Source organism: Perna viridis, chromosome 8 (assembly GCF_037379345.1).
Source record: "Perna viridis isolate PV_CMFRI_1.1 ecotype Kerala chromosome 8, ASM3737934v1, whole genome shotgun sequence".
NCBI lineage: Eukaryota > Metazoa > Mollusca > Bivalvia > Mytilida > Mytilidae > Perna > Perna viridis.
The window spans coordinates 42914509-42921275 of NC_142452.1; the positions used below are offsets into that span (position 1 = coordinate 42914509).

General features: G+C 31.6%; 1 pseudogene; it reads left to right on the top strand.

Annotated features, from left to right (window-relative positions):
- Positions 1 to 5728, top strand: LOC148610618 (uncharacterized; annotated as a pseudogene).
- The last annotated feature ends 1039 nt before the right edge of the window (positions 5729 to 6767 follow it).

Sequence of the window (6767 nt, forward strand, 5' to 3'; positions counted from 1 at the left end):
ATGGCATCAGATCTTTTTAAGGTAAATGTAACAAAACTGGGTATTAAGAAGCTCTAAAATTTACACCATTCATCATTGTCATATCTTTCCTTTCATAGAAAAGCCACCCACAAGCAGCAGTCAAAATATCCAACGTAACCTTGACCGCATACGCATTTTATAACATGATCAAATTTCTATTTCTAAATGTTCATGAGACAACATCTCCAAAACCAACAGACAATCAAAACAACAGGAGGGCACCATTTAACCTTCAACATGGAGTAAAACTCGCACTAAACGTCAAGCTCTTACAGGCCCCTAAAATCAAAAAGTGAACAGTTGTATTCAAAAACCACCACTTATACAAAAGCAATATTGTGACAAACTGTTATAACGATCAGTTTAATAAAAATCACATGGAAACCAATTTATAAAGCTAGTGCCACATCATATAATAATACCACATTTATTTGCAGTCTTATAAAATCAGTTTAAAACAATTTGTACCAAGGTAAAAGGTCATGGTCATTGAAAAGTCTGACATCAGTGTACCTAGCAACCATAAATATTTGGGTTTCAGCTCCTGTTACACTTGTGATTTCCATACAAAAAAAAATAAAACAGGAAAGAAAGAAGTTGAAATTTTGGGCCATAATAATACCTTGATTGTCAAAAAAGTAGCATTAGTCCTGAGTTATGTAGATATGTGATATTACGACAGATTTTTACCATGGATAATAATTATGAATATATAGTTCTGTTGACTTTTAATGATTGCTTTCGTCAATTAAATAATTACTTAAATTTATTTGTAGGCTGTGATAAGTTTAAAGTAGCAGAAATTGCAGCAGTTGTGTATGAGGAAGACGGAACTGAGTATGACGCATCTTGTTTAAGCCTAGTACCAGATAATACAATTTTCATGATATTGTGTCCTGAAGAAACATGGAGAAAGGAATCAAATAGCCAAACATCAGGTGGTGAAGGTATGTAAGAATGTAATAAATTCATTTTATGTGGGTCCAGACAAATGAGATGTACTGATTAATCTGTATATCAAACCATTTGGCAGTCTTTCTTTTTTTTCACCCAATGATGACATCTCTTTGTATTGGTTCTTGCATATGTAATCAGTGTTCTCCCCATAATGTTTAAAAAACACAGTGCTTACTCGCAGAGCACAGCTCTTTTTGGCCTTCCTTCAAAATTGTAGCACAGTGCTAAGAAATCATAGCACTGTAAAGTACAGCACTGTACTGGCCTAGGAAGAACACTGTACAGTGAATTGATAAGACATATAGTGAGCTGTTAAAGGGCCTTCGATAAAACCTAATATATAGACAAGCATAAAAGTTGACAAAATAAAGACAAAGTACCCCGGCATAATTGGCAAAATGCTTGGCCCTAGGGACAGGATAAAGGATGTTCACACAACAGGAAGATTACCTGAGTTTGTCATTTTTTTTTATCAGCTTTTATGTTTTTTTTATTATTTCCTCTGTTTTAAAGCGGGAGGTATATAGTGTTTGGGTATTCCGTCCATCTTTCTCTCTGTCCCCGTCTATCCGTCCGTACTTTTGTATCCGCAACTCCTCCAGAACAGCGTGATGACATTTCATGATATTATTACACCAAAGTAATAATAGAACGTTTTCCACAATCAAATTTTATTACTACTTCAATAATTTTTATTATGAACATAGTGGAGATCTTAACTGTCTGCTTGTATTTCTTTATTTTGTCTCCACTGAAAGTGAATTAAGATTTTTGTATTATTACAAAGGGAAGTATCAAGATTGGATTAAGAATCGACCCTTCATTGCTTTCCATATACTATACATTGATTTGATAAATGAAGAAATATTTACTTTTCCAATAACATCTATTTCATGTCTCATAATGAATTATTTTTTAATACTGCATGAACATTAAAATGAATCTTGTCATGATCAGAGACCTAGTTACTTTTGTAAATGGTGAAAAATATAAATGGAAAAAGATTTTTCTGTAATTTGTAACCCATTGAAATATCCAAAGATGTCAAAATCAAGCTTAAAATAAAAAAAGATTTAATTTTGGACTTTGGCTCCATTGATCCATTAATATGACAAGCCAAAGTGGACAAAAATGAGTATTTTCTAATATTAAAAAATGATTTTTTAATATTACAAATTCATTTTCTAATATTACAAAATATTGATTTTTGTCCACTTTGACTTGCCATACATTATATCTCTGAAATGAGCTACATCTAAACAGTTGAAACACTTGCGAAAGGGATTTTTTATAAGAAATTTACCGGTAGAGGAAAAAATCAGAAGAAATATTGGATAGAACGTAACTCGCTATGTAAAAATAGTGAAGGTACCATTTGCATTTTTTACATAGTTTACAGACACAGACTGATGGACAAACTAGGTCAAAAACCATTAAAGTTCACATCTGCACATCATAACCAAGCTTCGTACCAAATTTCATGAAAACGTCAGGGATTTTGTAAGTTTGATAACGGACAGATGGACTAAGGGACAAAGTGGTTAGTATAGGGCACCTGTATCTTGGCATGGGGCCTTAAAGATATTGTCAACTATTGAAGGTTAACTAATGTACTTCTCATGTTTTTAATTATTTCACAGAGTCAGAGGAAAACTTCAACAATAAATATACTTATAGTTGGATGCCAACACTATAGCTATTCTCAGGGTAAATACATCATGCAAAAAACTTCCACCCAACAAAAAAATATTGGTCCCAGTTGGTCCAAGACCCACACAGATAAGCAAATCTTTAACAATTGGGCAGGTTCGTGAAGAGATGAAACAGATTTTTTTCCCTGCTGGTAAAAACTGTAAAGGGAAAATATCTTCAATAGAATATTTTCTAGGAAAATATGAAGGAGAACCTGTTCACTTTCAAGAAATCAATCAGTATGGAAAGGACAAACCTCATCTGTACCTTTTCACAAAACAAAAGGTAATTTTACAAATCATATTTTAATGGCTGTGGTTTTGATAGCTGCCATTTTTTAATCACCAAAATTTAATGAGGACCATCAAAGTATTTGATATAAACTTTATATCTATCAAAAGTAACTAAAAAACACATATTGAACTATGCATCAACAAGATCAGCAGGTGAAAAGTCTATAATGTCATGCTTTGATTTTGCAGGCATTGGTGGAAAAGTAATCCCCTTGATAGTTTTTTGACATTAAGTAGAATTTTTGTAAGGAGTGTATATGATCTTGCCATTCTGCCATTTTAACTTGACAAATGTTGTAAGAGTTAGGAAACAAAAAAAAATTAAAGTTGAAACATTGTGAACACACCTTCTCTTAAACCCCTCGAAGGATTTCTTTGATATTTAAACACTTTTTTTGTTAGAAAGTGTAGATTAGCCTTTTCTACTATCATTTTGATTTGAAGTACTTTCCTAGGAGTTACGGGACCTATAACATTTTTTGTCAAAAGTTCAACCTTGTGAATTATATTTCCTAACAAATTGCTTGTAAATTAATGTGACAATATCCTTTGATGAGTCCAGACCAATACCATATCAAAAATGAATACAATATGAATCCACACTTTAAACTACAGAAATAGTAAAATATTTGTATTCAGTAGTTATATTATTATGTTACATTTTTATTTGTAGATACCAGTTGCAGAGAGTCAGTCGAGCTCAGATAGTGATGAGCTGCCAGATCTAGATGTAAGGCCTTCAAATTTAAATTTTGGAAATACACAATAAAGGACTTTGTCTTCTAATAATGTTTCCGGTCCATTTACAACAAGCACAGCATTCCAGAGTCCCCAGTGTTCGATGTCTTCAAATACCGATGCATGCTTATCTCCTCAGTCTTGCTTTCTCATACCACAATGTTTTGAAAAACCACCACAGCAGTCTCCAAGTTGGATGCATCTGGACAATACACCAACCATGAGTGTTTCAAAAAAATTATGATGAGGTCAATTCCTGCAGTAAGTACTTTTTCCTGAATTCAATTACTAATTGCATCAGAAGAAATTAACACATTTTTATCAAGTATTGTATAAAAATTCCCCCAAAAAAAATACTCACCAAAATAATGGATGCAAATGAAGTTAGGGCCAAGACGAGTTTCCTATGGAAATTTGCATTGAAAAGGGAAATAGGTCTATAAAAACTGTTGAAATAGCCTTAAAATTTTAAACAATATCGTAATTACTATTTTTCTGTCGAAAAATATTGTAGCAAAAGTTATTGTTTTGGCATTTATTTGGATAATACTGACAATTAATACACAGTGCTGATATAACTTATCGATGTACAAACTAAATTTAGTAATTGTTTAGGATTCCATTTGTCCATTTTCCCCAGATACCACCTTAAATTATTTCAATTCTAATAAAAATAATAAGAAAATCTTTCAATTTTTGTGGGTAAAAAATTCTTTCTATTAAATAGATTATGTTGTTAACTAATGAGCAGATTTAAACATTATTATTTTTTTTAATTATTTGTTGAAAACTATCACACCGCAAAATAGTAAACATTTCCTCACATCATTAATGTACCAATAAAATTAAAATACCTGTAATATTTTGAAAATCTACATATAATGGAAAGGAAGTGTGCCATAGAGTCAAATAGGAGCTATTGACTCCCTTAAAGTATCATATCAAAATTAGCCCAAAAACTGATAAAAACACATTTTTCCCAAGAATTATCTCCCTTGTTCCATTGCAAATACATGGGAAATTAAAAATTTGAAATTCTAATTTTGAGTTTTTCCCCCTAGTTAGATTTTCCTGTGCCTATATGGGATATAATACTACACATTAAAGCTAAAATTTCTTCTTCTGCAATTAGTTTAAGGTTAAAATTCATTTGACTGGACTACAATAAATTTAACTGGTGCCAATTTCAATACACACAAACACTTCTCTGGATCCACCATCATTAGATACACTTGTAACCAATACGTTGCAAAGCCAAGTCTCCATAGAATTTCATAAAAAAAATGGACAGAAGCTTCTTTCTAGTCTAAGGAAGACGGAAAACAATTTTTCAGTTTTCCAAATATTGACCATAAAGTGCACTTTGTTTTTTGGTTAAAGCTTTTTAAAACCTGGATAAGGATAACATATGCATAGAAATTCATAAAACTTAGATAGAATAGCACGATATAAGATGTGGGGAAAAGGTCCATAAGACAACAACACCAAACCAACAGATATCGAAACAATATGAAGAAGCGTCTTTAAGGTCAATGGAATATATCCGAAGCAAAATTTTTGATGAACCAATATTCCAGAGTTTGAACATTCATAGCATTGCAAGGGGTTATCGTTCAGTCAGTCAGATATTTTAGAATGGCAGTTTATGAATGTTTACTTGCACAAATAATCTATGAGTAAATGTACTCAACTAAGTCACTTACATGCTTCACAGAAACTCATTAGGACTGTATTCAGTTTGTGAGTGAGATAACCACTTTTATATACAGATAAATTGCTTCAAAACAATCTTTTTTACTACAATAATAATTTTTTTCTAAAACCCAAATATTTTAACAATGACTTTTCTCATAGCAGGATGATCAATAAAAAAGATGTACAGTATGTGGTGATCGTCAGAAAAATGCTGTTCTGTCCATGTGGGCACACATTTTGTGTGGAATGTGCCTCACATGTGGAGGCATTGAACCAGCCTTATCCCATATGTAGGACAAACCATCCAGGACATCAAGCAGTTTTTCTGTTAGAGTGAACAAGACTGATAAAAGGTTTCTTTTTTCTTTTTATGTTTTGTTTTTGTACTACTATGTTAGGTATTGCATTGTGACTGTTTAATAGTGCAGCCATATAAGGATCAATTTTGTGTCTTCATTCAACCTGGTCCTACTTCCTTAAGCTGTTGAAAGGAATTCAACCAATTTTTTTTATCTACAGCTTTTCTTAGAAATTCAGACAAATTTAATCAGTATATTTCTTATCAGCCATAGATATGTGCAATAAACATTGGTTTTAAATCATGTTTTTTTTTAATATTTAAGACTTTCATCAAAAAAAGGGGAAAGTAATTCTTCTGTCTGCAACTACTCTAAAATCTTTTAAGATATTACAATTAAATTTGGTCAGTGGATTTTTTATTAATCACAAATGTACCCCATATACTTTGATTTTGATAAAAATTACTTTTTTACTACAATTTGAGATTTTGACAAGAAGGGTCCGGGTTATACTTTTGTCTGTATCTCCTGAACAAATCAAAGATGTTAAGCTAATTTTGGTCATTGGGTTTTGTATTAGCAACCCATGTGTACCTGATTTTTTTGTAAATAAATGTTGTTTTTTTTTCCTCAAATGGGAATGTAAATCCATTAGATACTCTATGCTATTTGCTTGAGAACAGTATTGCATATGACACATGTCTTCCTAAGAAGATTCAAATCTATTTTTGATGTAAGTTGTGTATTTTTGTTTCCATGTTTTTGTTCAGTAGAACTGACAAATATATTAATAAACCATCAGACCACACCAATATAATCTTTAGCTCTTTGGACAATGCTTGCTCTAAATTTTTCAGATGTAAATTAAAAATGCAAAGAACTACAAACCAATTTGGTGTGGCCATATGATATTTATATGTACATGCTTTGAATGGACAAATTCTTATTTTTTACATTTTTCAATGATGTAAAGTATGTGTTATACAGTAAATTAAGTTACATGTTTTTTTACGTCTTTTCTTTTTATTTATACTGTTACGTTTTTAACGCTTACCCTACCGTTGCACCTGGT